Here is a 17828-nt window from a genome sequence, read left to right as displayed (position 1 = left end):
TTGGACTCCTGTTTGGAACATTTCCTCAGAAATGATTCACTTTATGTTACATAGAATACATCAGTTTACAGGTTAATAAAATGCATATAATTTGGAAAAGTATACTTAAACAAATAAAAATGGCCAATTTAGACAAACTCTCCAATAAGTATAAATAGCATCTAGTTGGGCCAGTAACCGAAAGGTTGCTGGATCGAATCCCTGAGCCGACAAGGTTCAAATCTGTCGTTCTGCCCCTGAGCAAGGCAGTTAACCAACAACAACTGCTCCCCTGGCCCCAATGATGTGGATGTCGTTTAAGACAGCCCCCCCTGCTGGTTTCGGGTTAAATGCGGAAGACACATTTCAGTTGAATGCATTCAGTTGTTCAACTGACTAGGTCTCCCTCTCTCCCTTTCTCTGGCATGGAAGAGTGTATTGGATATTAACTTACAGAAGACCAGCGCTCCCTCACTCCCATAGACAGCCTGTTAATGCCCTAATGTCCCATTTGCATTATTGATGAGCAAACCCTGTGTCACCTCAAACATAGACTATTTAAGGGGAATAATTTTATGCAAACTACATATCGACGGCCTAATGATCAATTGGTCCCTGGTTTTGTGTTAATATGCAACTGTTGCAGTGTGATATGCATCTTCAATTAGACCCGAGTTGCCCTGCTCAAACAAGCGGTGTGAAACAAGCGGTGTGACCCAATGCATTGTGGGCGATGACATTATGACACTGACAAGTCTCCATTTTGGGTCAAAGCAGCAAACAGCAGGGGCATCCACAGAGTGAAATGATTTAAAAAGTAACTGAATTGTCTTTCACAATATTTCATTGTGTGAAGCTAAGTCAATTCTATGAAGACGTTTGATCCTGTACTGCAAACACCCCTGATAAGTGATGCAGCTTGGACACTCTTCGGGGGTAATGGTTAAACGGTACAGTTGCCAGGCAGAGACGGCATGTTTGAAAGGCTGTTGTTGGATAAACATGTCCCTCTTGTCTTACATAACCACATTTACTGGTGTTTACTTCAGCTGAATAGAGATGAGTCTGTCTTGTTTCCCTCGTTTTAGGAGACACATGATAAGATAACGATTGAACATCTATGGATAATAAAGGAGAGCCACACACTCTAAGAACTCAGATCCAAAAATGTAACGTCCAACGTTTTGACAGGTAAGCTGCTGTCTTTATCAGGGTATATCGTTGGACATTACATTTTTGGATCTGAGCTCCTAGAGTGTGTGGCTCTCCTTTATTATCAATAGATGTTCAATCATTATCTTATCATGTGTCTCTCCTTTATTTTCAAGTGTTCCACTCCGCTAGCCAGCACCTCGCCTAAATAGGTGTGCGTTTCTTTTTCCTCTAGATTGAACATCTATTGATAACATAGAGCTATTGATACTATGTCGTTAATTTTGGTACAGTAGAGGACTTTTGTTTTGATTCAACTGAGAGTATAACATTGCTCCCTCGACTTCTTCTAAAATAATTTCAGGAAAAGATTAGTCATAGAGTAATATTGCCGCTTAGATGTTTTCCTTGGGAGTTTTGGTTATCCCATTTCACAGCAAGGAACTTACTCATTGCCCAAGCCAATACGTTCTGCATATCTTTTAATGACAAGAAAAGGTCAGGGAAGATACATTTACTGATCTGATTGATGTCCAACCGTTTCAACTCCTCTTCAGGGACGCCTCATCTCTCCAAAAAGACAATAATCAATGATGAAAGCAATTCTGTTTGTTGCACACACAATGATGCAAATGGGCTCTGCCAGCGTTGCCATTGTGTCCCTGACAAATTGGGGATCTGGTTTGTATTCCGAGAGAAAGCCTGTCTCTTACAGAATGGAGCACGGCAGGCACAACACAGAGGATTTATCTCTCTGATTGATTGAAATCATACATTGATGCTTATCAGTTCAGCAGATACTTTTGAGCAGTGAATGAGTCTAAAAATAAATAGTTCAAAATAAGATTTTTTTATCATTCTCCCCCAAAAAGATGGTAATGTTCAGTTTTGTAATATATATATATTACAGTGAAACTGTTTAGTCAGAGTCTCTCAGCTGCTTCTGGTTTGTTCCATTGCCAGGGATTTGATGTCAGAGCAAGAGATTGATTATTGTTCCTCATATGGAGTGCGAGGGGACACTAGGGACATGCGTGTCTGCGCATTGTCATTTATATCTATGACCTACAAGATATATGGATGTCAACACTTCCCATCCAATCAAAGATGGATGGTGAATATAAATAATTTAGCAGTCTGGCGTGGAGTGAATACACCTGCAATGGTCTGAGTCCCTCAGCCTGCCCTAAAGCCTTGTTATTTGGGGGAGCCTGTTTTGTTTTGAATGTGTGGAGAGAGTGAAACACACACACACACACACACACACACACACACACACACACACACACACACACACACACACACACACACACACACACACACACACACACACACACACACACACACACACACACACACACACACACACACGACGAGGTGAGCTTGTCCTACTGCTGCTAATCCATCTCTCCCACTGTGGTCAGCCCCAAGTGCTCATCTTCTCCCCTTTAATTCACAGACGAGGCGTCTGTGGCAATGCCTGACACTCTAAATTAAGAGGCCCATAAAGCAGCTCCGCTTTGGGGATCTCAATCACGGGGTGAGGGCCCATCACCACCCCTCAGCCCCCCAGCCTGCCGAGTCCCTTTAAAATGAATTAACACCATCTCCTCCAGGACCAGGGATCCTGGGCCAGATTGATGGCCAAGAATAAAATGTCGCTCCTCACTTTTGGCTCTGCCACATATATCAGCTGAAAAGCCCATCGTTTATCAGGCACAATACTGCTATTTAGTATGCTGACTGCTACCATTAGGATAACATATAATAATGTAAAAGGGTTTAGGAGAGGCTCCTTGGGTCAGCGAGCCAGCTGTCAGTGGGTTGGATTTAGCTCTGGTTGGCGGCGTTAGGGGGAGATGGAATGAGACTGCTCTGCACCACAGAGCCTGTGGGGTTGGGGCTTTCTGGGTTCTTAGATGAACTACCGGTCTGCATACTGAGGTAAACCCAGGTATGGACATCTATCAATCTATCCATAGGTCGGTCCATAAAACTATCCATCTAGCCATCAATTCATTCATCCATCTCATATACAGTACTGCTCATTGGCAAGGGTAGGGCAAAGTGAAAATGGGTATCTGTGATGCGGCTCAGTGATGGAGTGGAGTGAGTGCTCCGGGCACAAGAGGTCTTGGCACGCAAAGTGGATCTGTCAGCAAAGCCCAATGGTTTTCACCAATGGCGAGGTTGAGAAAGGGGCAGAGGGCATTTTGAGTGAAGAGAAGAGGGAGATAGAGGGGAAAAAATGACAGGAATAGCAAAAGAAAGTGATATACAATGAGGAAAAGGGATGAGGAGACCGCATTAGAGAGAAAAGGAGGAAGGAAAGGGGCCTAAAAGGAAAGAATGACAGAGAGGAAAGGACAAAGGAAGGGGCAGTGACAGAGGAAGGGACAGAGGTTCTGTCTACAGTGACAGTGTCCCCACTGACGTTGTGTCACTCAGTTTGTTACAGGACAGTCTTTTACTCTCTCCTTCTCTCTCTCTAACACAAGCAGCCCCACCTGCCTGCCAATCACGCTGGGGTTCCTCTGTAAGACAGCTGCTGTCAGAGCTGAAGGCCACTGGTACTCCCTGAGTCCCCCTGAACTAAACCAATCTTACACTTCGGAACCATTATACAGTAACACACACATCACTCCTGTAAAACACACACACACTCATTTCTTGTATCTTCAGGAGCAGCAATGATTCACTTTATGGTTCACATAAAATGAGTGGGTATGGTTGTGTGGGAGAAAATGTAAGTGTGTGTGTGTGTGTGTGTGTGTGTGTGTGTGTGTGTGTGTGTGTGTGTGTGTGTGTGTGTGTGTGTGTGTGTGTGTGTGTGTGTGTGTGTGTGTGTGTGTGTGTGTGTGTGTGTGTGTGTGTGTGTGTGTGTGCCTGTGTAGAGGAGCTAACATTCTTGTGAGTGATGATGCAGAGACTTGATGGGACAGTGACAGAGCTGGTGAAGACAGGACCGGTCAGCTCAAATACAGTTTAGGAATAGGGCCAAATACACAGGTCCTGACAGCTGTATAAAGTACTGGGGCCTCATTTATAAAATGGACTTACGATCAATTTTGATTTTAAGTATGACTTTAGCAGAAAACCATGTATAAGTAGTTTTTTAAATAAAACCTTACTTTGATGTGGAAGTGATCTTATCTCTACACAAAGTCTATACTTGACGTAAGTGATTTTCCTGCTGGTTATGTAGGGTTATGAACTTTATGAACAACTTGTTAGGAATGATCAATTAAAGGTGTGAGGAATTAATTGCCAGACGCAAGGTGTTTTGAATTAAAAACAGGATGCGATATTCTATAAATAGTGTGTCAAATTTGAAAAAAGTTACCATGGCTGTTCTTGCGTTATTGGAAGACATTGAAAACCGTGCTTAATAACCCCAAATCTGGAAAGGAAGACACGATGTAATCATGCCATACCTGCATCTGTCCATTGGGATTCCTCGCTACTGGAACATTCCAGGGGGAAATGAGTGACAGGTCGGAGTATATCCCAGCCATCATTCAACCGTATCCTGCCACAAGTGTTCGAGGCGATTCTACACGCCTTGTCCACGAGACACATTAGTTTCCCATTTACAGCCGACGAACAGGCGCGCGTCAACGCCCGAGTTTGTCCTCTCATTTAATTTCCAGGGGTCATAGCTGCAGTTGACTGCACGCATATTGCCTTACGGGGACCGTCTGTAGATGAACATGTATATGGTAACAGGAAGAACTTCCATTCATTGAATGTCCAGATCATCAGCGATGCCCGAATGCAACTACTCAATATTTGCTCCAAGTGGCCAGGGTCTACTACCCACGACTCAATCATTCTGCGCCACAGCAGAGTAGTCTAGAAGCTGGTGAGAGTGGAGGCGGGTGGCTTCCTCCTGAGTTCATTTTTTTTTCATTGTAGCCTATTAATAGTGCAAAATACTGTAACACAACTGTTTTACCCTATTAGGCAACAGGGACAATCCACTGAGTGGCTTCTCACTCCCTTTGTCATCCCCCCGAACAGCTGAGGAAATGCGCTACAATTTGGCCATGACAGAACAAGGTTGGTTGTAGAGCGCACCATCGGACTGCTGAAGGGCAGGGGGCATTGCCTTGATGCATCAGGTGAAAAACTCCTCTACAAGCTAGAGAAAGTAACTTCATTTCATAAAAATACTCAACTTAAATGTACTTTTAAATGGGTCAACTTAAAGCACCATACCATTTTATATTTAGCATTTTGTTGAAATTGCACACCCAAATGTTCTGGCCAAATAGCTGAAAAAAGTTTTTAATTTGGCCCTAAGGTTACTGAGATGTCCCCTTGAAGCTTGTTCATTTTTTAGCAATGATAGTGTAAAATAATGGAATCTGCTGATTCCAGTCATTTCCACTAGCATTGCAACAAAATGCAAACAGATTTCAAGTCGACATCTCAGTAACTGTAGTGCCCATTAGTAGTTGAAGTTTGTTTGACAAGAACATTGGTGTGCAATTTTAAACCTAAATATAAAATGTTGGCCTGTTTTAAGAATTTGTGGTTTCCCTCCCCAAAAGTGACACGCATATATGGTGTGCTCCACAACATAGCCCAGAGGCGTGGTATTGAAATGGATGTGGAGATTAGAATGGACCCCCAAGAGCCTCCTAACCCAACAACCAATGGAGCACCTGCCCCGGCTGATACAGTGAGGAGGGGGCGGCAGCTCATAGAGAGATTTGTGGTAAGAAACAGAATGCCAGACAACATACAAAGCATAGGTTTTCTTATTCACGTTGTGGAAAACGTTCATCAATAGTGTTATATAAATGAATCAACAATGTTCAGTCACAATCTGCCAAGTTCAGTCACAATCTGCCCAACCAATGTGTTCAACTCGTTCTGGGTTTGCAGTTTGCAGGACTGAGGCGGTCAACTTGCAAACTGCAGACGTGGATGGACCCTTGACACCTGTGGCCAAACATTCCCCCTCACTCCTGGCACCTGTGGGTCTGTGACACTTGTGAACTGGGGCCTCACGGACTTCATCCCAGCGCACGGATGCAGATGTGGACGGACCCTCGACACCTGTGGCCAAACCTTCCCCCTCACTCCTGGCAATTGCTGATTTGGGAGCCTCACGCACCTTATCCTTGGGTGGAAGGTGCACGGGCTGCAACACAGCTTCCCTTGGTGGCGAGGGCACCCTCACCCGGCGCATGGGCTGCAACACAGCTTCCCTTGGTGGCGAGGGCACCCTCACCCGGCGCATGGGCTGCAACACAGCTTCCCTTGGTGGCGAGGGGGCACCCTCACCCGGCGCATGGGCTGCAACACAGCTTCCCTTGGTGACGGGGGCACCCTCACCCGGCGCATGGGCTGCAACACAGCTTCCCTTGGTGGCGGGGGCACCCTCACCCGGCGCATGGGCTGCAACACAGCCCATTAGGGAGAGCTCCAGTGTGCCAGGCCCCCTCCTGTTGCCTTAATGCTGAGGTTATGCATGGCTATTCTTTTTATCCCTTGCAGTTTGTCAGACCATTTTTTGACATCAGCCACAGTTCTGTCTTGCTGCCCCACCTCGTTCACTGCATTGGCGACACACTCCCAAGCTACCTGTTTGGCTTTGTCAACCCACTATTTATTCCACCAAATAATATGTTGCCTGTTTTTAATCTCCTCTACCATCGCCGTGATCTCGTCTTCCAAAAGGATAGCTTTTGTCTTTTGGTCCAAGGCTATTCCTGACAAAACCCTTATTTGTGCTAGCATTCTATAAGGGAAAATCGCTGCCGTCAATTCTAAGTTAATTTGAGATTTATAGATCACCGGTGCGTACGTTACAAATGGGCTTCTTAGAACCTACCTAAGCAAGGCTTTTATGCTCAGTATCTTTTATGAATCGAACGTAAGCACAACGTCTTACGACTAAGTATAAAGTATAAATCATGGTCTTCTCTAGGATTGGGGTAATAAATATCTGAAATGTACATTACAAATAGGAGTGGGCTGAGGGCGGAGTCTTGAACCTGTAAGACATAGTAATTCCCACTGCTATTTCCTGCTGGTTTAAAAACACAACCATCTGTTTTGGAAGCTTCAAGTTGGCATCCTGCAGCCCGTTGTGCCACATCTTTTCAAAGAACACAGAAATGGTTACTTCTTTCCTGTTCAAAGCTCTATGAGTGTCTTCAGCCAATCTCAGAATGTTGTCCATGTTGGAGGTGTTTTCTTAAAACCCTGCCTGGTGATGTAATATAACCTGGAAACCGTTGAGTCCCTATAGCTGTAGGGAACACAAACATGGTTTATACTTGGCATTTACGTTTCTCACTTATGGGTGGCACAAATTGTGATATGGGGGAGGGGAATGGGCAGGGTACATGCCAATTAAATACTGTGGCATATACTATAGTAATTACTGCAGTGTTTTGCGAACTGTAGTGTTTTTGCAAACATTACTGTAATATTTACCATACTGTTTTTGTGGTCTATAGTATACTGCAGTATTTACTATAGTATTCTACAATATACTATACAATTATATAGTAAGAATTACACATGTTCAAGGGATACTACAGTGTGTAGTATATAATTCTACAGTATATTACAGAATTTCGTAGTAAGCAATGTAGTATTCTATAGTAAACTATAGTTTACTTTGTGTGTGTGTGTGTGTGTGTGTGTGTGTGTGTGTGTGTGTGTGTGTGTGTGTGTGTGTGTGTGTGTGTGTGTCAAGTAAGTATCAAAAGTAAATGTAATTGCTAAAATATACTTAAGTATCAAAAGTAAAATTATAAATCATTTCACATTCCTTATATTAAGCAAAGCAGATAGCACCATTTTATTTATTTATGTATTTATTTATTTATGGATAGCCAGAGGCACAGTCCAACACTCGGACATCATTTACAAACAAAGCATGTGTGTTTAGTGAGGGGATGGACCAGAGATGTCCTCTTGATAAGTGTGTGAATTGGACCATTTTCCTGTCTTGCTAAGCATTCAAAATCTAAAAAGTACTTTTGGGTGTCAGGGAAAATGTATGGAATAAAAATACATTATTTTCTTTAGAAATGTAGTGAAGTAAAAGTTGTTAAAAATATACAGATACCTCAAAATGATTTAAGTAGTACTTTATAGTATTTTTTACTTTAAGTACTTTACACCCCTGTCTGTGCATCCATGTATATACAGTGCCTTTGGAAAGTATAGAGACCCCTTGACTTTTTCCACATTTTGTTACGTTACAGCCTTAGTCTAAAATGGCAACAAAAAAATGTATCCTCATCCATCTACACACCATAATGACAAAGCAAAAACACGTTTTTAGATATTTTGGCAGTTTTATAAAAAATAAAAATAAAAAATACCTTATTTACATAAGTATTCAGACTCTTTGCTTATAAACGTAGAAATTGAGCTCAGGTGCCTCCTGTTTCCATTGGTCAGCTTTGAGATGTTTCTACATCTTGATTGGAGTCCACCTGTGGTAAATTCAATTGATTGGACATGATTTGGAAAGGTACACACCTGTCTATATAAGGTCCCACAGTTGACAGTGAATGACAGAGCAATGAGGTCAAAGGAATTATCCGTAGAGCTCCGAGACAGGATCGTGCCGAGGCACAGATCTGGGGAAGGGTACCAAGGGTACCAATAACCCAATGGTCACTCTGACAGAGCTCTAGAGTTCCTCTTCGGAGATGGGAGAACCTTCCAGAAGGACAACAATCTCTGCAGCGCTCCACCAATCAGGTCTTTATGGTAGGGTGGCCCGACAGAAGCCACTCCTCAGTAAAAGGCACATGACAGCCCACTTGGAGTTTGCCAAAAGGCACCTAAAGATATAGGCATGGCTTCGAGACAAGTCTCTGAATGTCCTTGAGTGGCCTTGAGTGGCCCAGCCAGAGCCTGGACTTGAACCCGATCGAACATGTCTGGAGAGACCTGAAAATAACTGTGCAGCAACGCTCCCCATCCTGAGCGTGAAAGGATTTGCAGAGAAGAATGGGAGAAACTCCCCAAATACAGGTGTGCCAAGCTTGTAGCGTTAAACCCAAGAAGACTCGAGGTTGTAATCGCTGCCAAAGGTGCTTCAACAAAGTACTGAGAAAAGGGTCTGAATACTTATGTAAATGTGATATTTCAGTTATTGCTTTTTATAAATTAGCACAACATTCTAAAAACGTGTTTTTGCTTTGTCATTATGGGATATTGTGTGTAGATTGATGAGGGAAGAAATGATGGAATGAACTTTAGAATAAGTCTGTAACACAACAAAATGTGAAAAAGTCAAGGGGTCTGAATACTTTCCGAAGGCACTGTATTAGTACTTTATGACCATGGGTAACTCCTCAGTCCTAATGCATGTACGTGTTATGTTGTATGTTGTACCTTAATCAGAGCATATTTACCCTTTACACTATGAGTGAGCCATTTGTGTGGCATGTCTGACTATCAGAAGGGAATTGGTCTGTGCTTCATAAGCATGTCTACGCATGCCTGTTTCCTTTGCCTTCTCTCAAACAATGCTGCCTCTCCTTTCTCATTAAGACAGAAAAAAATGTCCTCAAGAGGTAACAGGGAGAAAGAGAACAATACTCATTATGTGTGTGCTTGTGCGCACGTGTGCATGTGTGTATAGATGGTGTACAGATACCCTAGTGTGTGTGTGTGTGAACACACAGCAGGCCCGTTTCAGGGTACTGATTTGATTGATAAATCCTCGCTGACGGCGGAGGAGAAAAGAGGCTCCATATAAATGGGAAATTAGCAAGCGAACGTCGTCAAAAATAATTAACTCCCCTCCGCAGCGCTGTCCATTAGGCCTGACACTCTGACACGGGAGGGGAAAAACACTCATGTCAACTCTGGCAGCCGCCCGCGTTGATCAGATAAACATTTTTTTGTTTTGTTTTGAAGCCTGATTACAAAATGATTAGCCGGCGTGCCTGTCTCCTCCTTACCCTTCACCTCCCCCGCTGGGTGAGTGACAGGTGAGGTGATCCTCTGCTGGGGCCGTGTAAGATGTCTACCTCCGCCTCCGTCCTCAGCACTGCAGCATGGGCTACATGACATTGAGGCTCGCTGGGTTTTTAAAAACAGCTATTTATTCAGTTAAATCAAAACCTCCTATTTATTTTATAAACCGTGATGTCACAGAGGAGAAAATGTGTGACTAAAGTTGGTGCATTTTTCTGTATATTCAATGTGAACATTGAAGGGAGCTCATGCTGTTTTATTACACTCGATAAAATGTCTCCGTCAAAAGTGATATTTGTGTTCATGACAGTATTCTCCATTGCGAGATTATTACTGTGAAGAGGCTGTCCTTATTGTCCAGTTATGGATTATGTTAATCATACTGTTCTATCTAGCTGGGTGAATCATTCATCAAACACTCATGTCCCACACCAACTTTACTCCACCACAGATAAGACACTGGTAGTATTCCTGGTGGGACTGTATGCTAGAGTAATAACAGTGGGCCAGAGTGTCAACCTGGATAAGACACAGACTCTGTCTGACTGCTAGAAGACGACTTTGCCTGGACATATTCCTGAATGATCATAATGTCTGATAATGGCCGACATAAAGTACATTGAAATTGGATTTACTAGATCAGCTTCAACATGGTTTCATTTACTGAATTAACTTGTCCAAGGTTATTTTGTTCTATTTCTCTTGTCTCTCTCTGTGAGAGGATGCCCTTTAGTTGCCGCAGTAGCAGTAGAAATGTTTTCACAGATCACCCATAAGGCTTTAGGAGCTGATATTTTGATAAGGCCATGATAAGAATTTGATAAGGACAGTATCTTAAATCTGTGGATTTATTGATTTACTGCATGTCTGTATACAGCCGGCACCCTTCTCCCCCTCCTCTCCTTCCTCCCCAAACCGTTCTGAAGACATGAGGATCTCAGAAAGGTAAAAACACATTACGTAATAAAATTCCCCTCAGGTGCAGAGTGTAAAAGAATATAGGTGCAATCAAACTGAAATCAAACTGATAGGACATGTTCACCTAGTCTTTGTATTACCTCTAATGACATAATGTGGTTGAACCAGTTGAACCTCTGAGGGTTAACACTAATGGGTTAAATGAAGGACCTAGTTATAGTGGGGTTTTTGAGAAGTACTGTATTTTAATGGAACTTGAATGCTGCTGTCGGTTGGTCCCTAATCACCTGTGGAGAGACCTGTAGTACAATTTAATTAAAAGCAAACTGTCACAAATGTAGGAATACAAATCAATGTGTAAATGGTCTCATAATTATATCATAGTCCACGCAATATGGCTCACTGAGCTCAAGGGCATGATAGCTGAACGGTTGTCATCTGTCAGATATACAGTAAACCTGGTCTGGAATTCTTAGTTCCAACTGTACACATCCCCAGAGTTTAGTAAAGCAGCTATATGAACCAAGTCACCTTTGAGTAAAATTTGTACAATGTTTCATACCTTTTATACTTGTGTCCTTTTTATAGGGAGGCTGATAGCTGGCTGATAATAAGAAAACATAAGCAGTAAAACCATACAGGCAGGTAATTACTGTCTTCACCAAAATGCTGTAAATCTCGATCTCCATTTTTTGCCAATTGCAGTAATAAACAGCATCATTTCAACTTTGGACCTCATTCACACAGGCTGCAGTCTGCAGGATCCCTGCCAGAGTTACTCTGGGCTACTATCTATCACTGTTCGGCATGCATTTATTATTGGTCATTTATAAGTGTGGATAGCATCGAGATAAATGTAGGAAACAATTTCATTTAAGCATTGGGCTGCTTTAAAAATGGTCAACTATAATGGAGATGTGTCCAGGAACATAGCTTCCAGTTAAAAAAGTCTGCTCAAAAATCATTTGGGGCATAAATGGCTTCCATGAAGTGTCCATGAAGTTTCATTCTCCTCCATCCACTTCGAACACAGTTAATTATTTTGAACCGTGCCTGAACTTAACATGCATGCTCTGAAATGTGACCAGAACTCTAAGAGCTATCACAGCAATCAGTGTCCAAAGTCCAAGGCATAACTCTATGTGTTGGTGCAAATGCTCCTAACTCTGGTGCTCTCCAGGTCGGGATAAAGGCCAACCTGTGAGCTATGGAGCAGCAATTCTAGGGGCTGCAGGTAGCCTAGTAGTTAGAGCCTTGGGCCAATCCCCAAGCTGACAAGGTCATTCTGAAACATTAATACCTTAAACACGTAATAGGCATGTGATGTAAAACATTGTACGGATATCTGAAAGGAAGTCCTTTTTTGTCTCAAATAGCTACGTAAATTGATCAGCATGACCAAACCACATTTTTTTATTTTGAAATCATAAACATCTTTTTGAAAGGATAAATTATTTTGTGGGATTTCTAGGTGTGTATAACATCTAACATACAGTACTTTGAGTAAAATTACAAATCAAATCAAATGTTTTGTCAAATCCCTTGAATTCAACAGGTGTAGACTTTACTGTGAAATGCTTACTAACAAGCCCTTAACCAACTATGCAGTTCAAGAAATAGAGTTAAGAAAATATTTACTAATGTAAAAATTCTAACAAAATGTAACACAATAAAATGACATAACAATAGCGAGGCTTTGTACAGGGTACTGGTACCGAGTCAATGTGCGGGGGCACAGGTTAGAGGAGGTCATTTGTACATGTAGGTAGGGTAAAGTGACTAGTCTGGGTGTTCATTTGATTAATTTTTCAGCAGTCTCATAACTTGTGGGTAGAAACTGTTTAGGAGCCTATTGGACCCTAACTTGGCGCTCAGAGTCTTCTAGAAGAAAGATGTCCACAGACACCAAAATAGCTCAGAGGCTTTTGAGGAAATTAAGGAATACCTCAGAGAGCCTTCTATAAGGAATCTCTCACCTAATAGGTTCATCAATCTCCTCATCTGTTTGACTGAGATGAAAGACAACTCTGCACATGAGGACATACAGAAGATCCTGAAGTCAGGATATCAAACAGACACAACATTTCCTGAAACAAACTGCTCAGCACTGGCCAATGCACTGCTGATGTCAAGGGGTGTGCTGGATGAGATTGATATGAGGAAATACAACATATCAGAGAAGGGGCGTGAGAAACTGAGCCCAGCTGTGAGGAAATGCAGAAAGGCAAAACTGCCTGACTTTACACCTTCTGAGGAGTACTGTGAAACACTGGCCTCCATTCTACAATCAGCAGACTCACCTCTGAGAGCGTATGACCTGAGTGTCAGAGTGACACTGCATGACTATGATTTTTATGACAACTAGGGGGTTAGGGATGTTGAGGAGCACAGACTGAATGTTATCTTTGCTTCACTGAAAGATCCACACCGTAGACTGGAGACACTGAGGCTGTCTGGCTTCACTCTCACACCCACACACAAGCTGTGTTCTGTTATCCAATCTGCAGACTCACCACTAAGAGAGCTTGATCTGAGGAACTTTATACTGTTTGATGATGATCATGATGATTATGATTATTAGGATGATGGTGGTGATGATGATGACAGAATGACAATCCTCATTGCTTCACTGAAAGGTCCACACTCTAAACTAGAGACACTAAGGCTATACAGATGTTCCCTGACCAAGAAATGTTATGAAGTGTTGGCATCAGCTCCTCTTTCCTGAGAAAACTGGACCTAAGTCACGATGACCTGCACGATACAGGAGTGAAATGGTTCTCCGCTGGTCTTCAGAATCCAAACTGTAAACTAGAGATACTAAGGCTGTGGCGTGATGGAGGAGGACTGTAATTATCTGGCATCAGCTCTGAGGTCCAACCCCTCCCATCTGAGAGAGCTGGACCTGAGCTTCAATCACCCAGAATTAGAATTGAAGGTTCTTTCAGCTAGACTGGAGGATCCACACTGTAGACTGGAGAAACTCGACGTGGACCATAATGAAGAGTTCTGGGTAAAACCATGGCTACTTAGGAAGTATGCTTGTAAGCTCACACTGGACCCAGACACAGCACACAGACACCTCTCTCCCTCTGAGAGGAATAAATAGGTGAGGGTGATGGAAAATAATCAACAATATCCTGATCATCCAGAGAGGTTTGAACACTGGCCACAGGTGCTGTGTAAAGACGGTCTGACTGGGCGATATTACTGGGAGGTACAATGGAATGGGATTGAGACTAAGATTGTGGTGACATATAAACGATATCAGAAGAAAAGGACATAGCAGTCTCTGTAAACTTGGATCCAATGACAAATCCTGGTGTCTTAACTGCTCTGGAGATTATAGCATTTGGCCTGGTTACTCTGTCTGGTCTGCCACAACAATGAAGATGCTGATATACCTCTCCCACCCCCACAACAACTCCCTTAAACCCCAGGGAGACACCCAACCCGCCAAAAGAGTTGGGGTCTATCTGGACTGGCCGGCCGGCATTTTGTCCTTCTACAGTCTCATCTGACACAGTGCCACACCTGTATACATTCCAGACCACATTCAATGAGCCCTTCTACCCAGGGTTTATGCTTGACCTGGAGCCCTACTCCTATATGACCCTCTGGCCGGTATGGGCCCTGCATGACTATCCATTTGTTATGAGAGACCGTCACTCTTTTATGTGACGAGTGTCACTTACTATTGTAGCAGAAAATAGTTGGGAAATAAGTAGCTCTAAGGATGATTTCTGTGAGACATCATTATCTGTAGCCAACAGAAACAACTTACTATTGTTAAATGATGACAACCATACGTACTTGTGTTGTTTTTACATGTATCTCTACACTATAATTGACATAGTTCTTATGCAATAAAGTGACAGTGATAATATTGCAAAATATGAGATTGGACATTGTCAGGATTTGACACCTAGCACTGCCCTTCTCCGTTGTACAATTGATTAAAATGAGAGAATTTAAGGAACTGTAATCATACATTGGCTTTACTAATGTGTCTGAGATATCTGTTATACATACCACTGTTTTTTAAAGGAATTTTGTCATGTTGTACTTTGTTTGTATTCTTATTTGCTACGTTGCTCGATTTGTAAACTCTTTAAAGCAATTAAATACATTACGTTGAAATACATTACAATTTAAAATAATGCTATTTCTCATCCTTTCAAAATGGTCAGGTTAAAAATGATTTGGATCACATTCTATTTGGATCACAGGTATACAAGGCATCACATTTGAGTCTAGATTTTGGACATTGTACCAGGGCTAGATGAAGTAATATGTCAGTTCAAGAGTATCCGTGATGCTTCATCAAAAGACTGGACGCTTTGCTTATTATAAATCACCTTGGAAACACACAGAGTACACTCAGAATGATATTCAAGCATTCAGGAGCACCACTACAGTCGCCTGTTAGCAGGCATTTTGCATTTATTTACCAATTAACAATGGATTCGGTATGGATTTGGAGGTGCTATGTAAAGCTACAGCGCTCCTGTCAACAGATTATGGTCCTGGGGGACAGCGTAATATTGAATGACTAAATACTATGATTTATGATAATGATAAGAGATGCAGTGTTCCTACCCTCAGACCCTTAACCCTAACTGCAGATTAGAAGAGCAACACTTTGTCACTACTTTTATATTCCATGGAATCATGGGCTGGGCTTTCAAAACACTTCCCAGTTATGGGTATATCTACTGTACGTGATCTCAACTCTGTGTAGTTTCTTCAACATGAGTCATTTACAGGGATATTCCAGTGAAACTGATCATGTATCTTTGAGTCATAAGGAGGAATGCAGTTACTATGCTGTAATGTCTGTAAATATGTTTGTGGGTTGATGGTGATCAGTCTCATCAAGCTCTTTTAGTAGTTTATAAAGTTGAACTTACAGTACACACGGGACAAAAACACACACACACACACACACACACACACACACACACACACACACACACACACACACACACACACACACACACACACACACACACACACACACACACACACACACACACACACACACACACACACACACGCTCACAGGCTGAGTCTCTGATCTCCTGGCTTTAGCATGCATACCGCTAGCAGACGCTACATGGCCCATGTTAAACAAGATTCGGTGCATGTGAGCGCTCTGCGAGTGGGAGAGAGGTGTTGGTTAAGACCCCGCTCATTTGAATTGACAGGTTGAAAGTCCCTCAGAGCGAGGGGAGATTTGGGCCATCACTGGATATGACAGAAGAGATTAGGGGAGTAATCCCACCTGGGAACTGGGGAATCATCTAGTGTTCAACCTGCTCTTATCAACTGATACTACCTAGCTTCACAGTCGGCGTAATGAATGAATCTCTTCATTTACAACCCGTTCGCTTTGAGTTTCTGTGTTCAGCACTCTGAAGGAGACTAAATGTATTTCTGTTTCATTCTAAGGCCCTGCTTTTATCCATTTAGCTGTGGGTTTGTGAGCCTTTAGAATGAGTGGTAAATGTAACATAGTTTAGTTTTACCATCAGCCTTACATCAGCTCAGCTAATTATTGGGGTTTTTCTGTGAATCCTCTTCTTCCTCTCACGGAGGCCAGAGAATAACTCTAGATCTCTGATTTAATGCATGTTGGTGAAATCATATACAGGCCTACCATTTCCCATTGGAGCCTCTACTGTAGCTTGGCCATGAAAGTTACTCATAACACTATTGAATATCGATGTTAACCTAGCACATGACAAACACAATATAACATTCTTTGTTAATTAACAGCAGAAACCTCCTGGTGTAGTAATGTAGGTGCTGAACTGCTCGACATACGATCTCAGATTAAAGTCCCACTCAGACCACTCAGACTGCCTCAGCTGTGATACTGTACCTGCAGCTCATAGTGAAACTGAAGGTTTACTGCCATAACTCTTACGTGTTCTTTATCCCACTGAAATACAACCAAGCCACTTTATTCCAGATCCCTGCCTCTTCCCCGACCAGAGATGCCTCTCTCTTATTGCCCCTTCAGAATACCATGCTGTAATCACATGATGCGCACGGCTGGCCCTAACAGCATTCTTTTACAGGGCGATAAAATCCAATGACATCTCAAAGGTTCCCAATGCAGAGCAAAGGACAACTCCAGGGAACACCCGGGGCTCACAGTTATCCTCTGACATATAACTGGGAGAGAGTGTGCTTCTTGTCACGCCTGATGTAACTGTGTCTGTGGAGATAGATACATCGGATCTGATGAGGGTAGTTAGGGAAAGGAACTTTTCATTTTATCAATCTGCACTTACAGTGAGGATACCATTGTGTGGATGACATATGATCTCTATATGTCACTTTATGATAACATACAGGCACTACAACATATGGTCTCCCCTTTGACAACCTGACTGATATTTTCTTTTAACGTTATTTAACTCGGCAAGTCAGTTAAGAACAAATTCTTATTTTCCAATGATGGCCTAAGAACAGTGGGTTAACTGCCTTGTTCAGGGGCAGAAGGACAATCTTTCACCTTGTCAGCTCAGGGATTCGATCTCGCAACCTTTCGGTTACTAGTCCAACAACCGAACCACTAGGCTACCTGCCACCCCATAGAAATCTGTGAGAGGTGATATAAGAGTAGCCTGATTATCTACAGTATATTTTTACCTATACAGTTTGTTATGTTGCTATGTACAAATGACTTTAGAATTGGACTTTTCCTGTGTGATAACCTGTTTTTGTCAGTATGAACTGTGTCACAATGATCTGATGGATCCAGTCCATGGAGAGTTAATGTGTTACCTGTTTAATGTCATGTCATGTGG

Source organism: Oncorhynchus keta, chromosome 2 (genome assembly GCF_023373465.1).
Source record: "Oncorhynchus keta strain PuntledgeMale-10-30-2019 chromosome 2, Oket_V2, whole genome shotgun sequence".
NCBI lineage: Eukaryota > Metazoa > Chordata > Actinopteri > Salmoniformes > Salmonidae > Oncorhynchus > Oncorhynchus keta.
The sequence above is the reverse complement of the archived record's forward strand: the minus strand, read 5'-3'. Positions refer to the sequence as shown.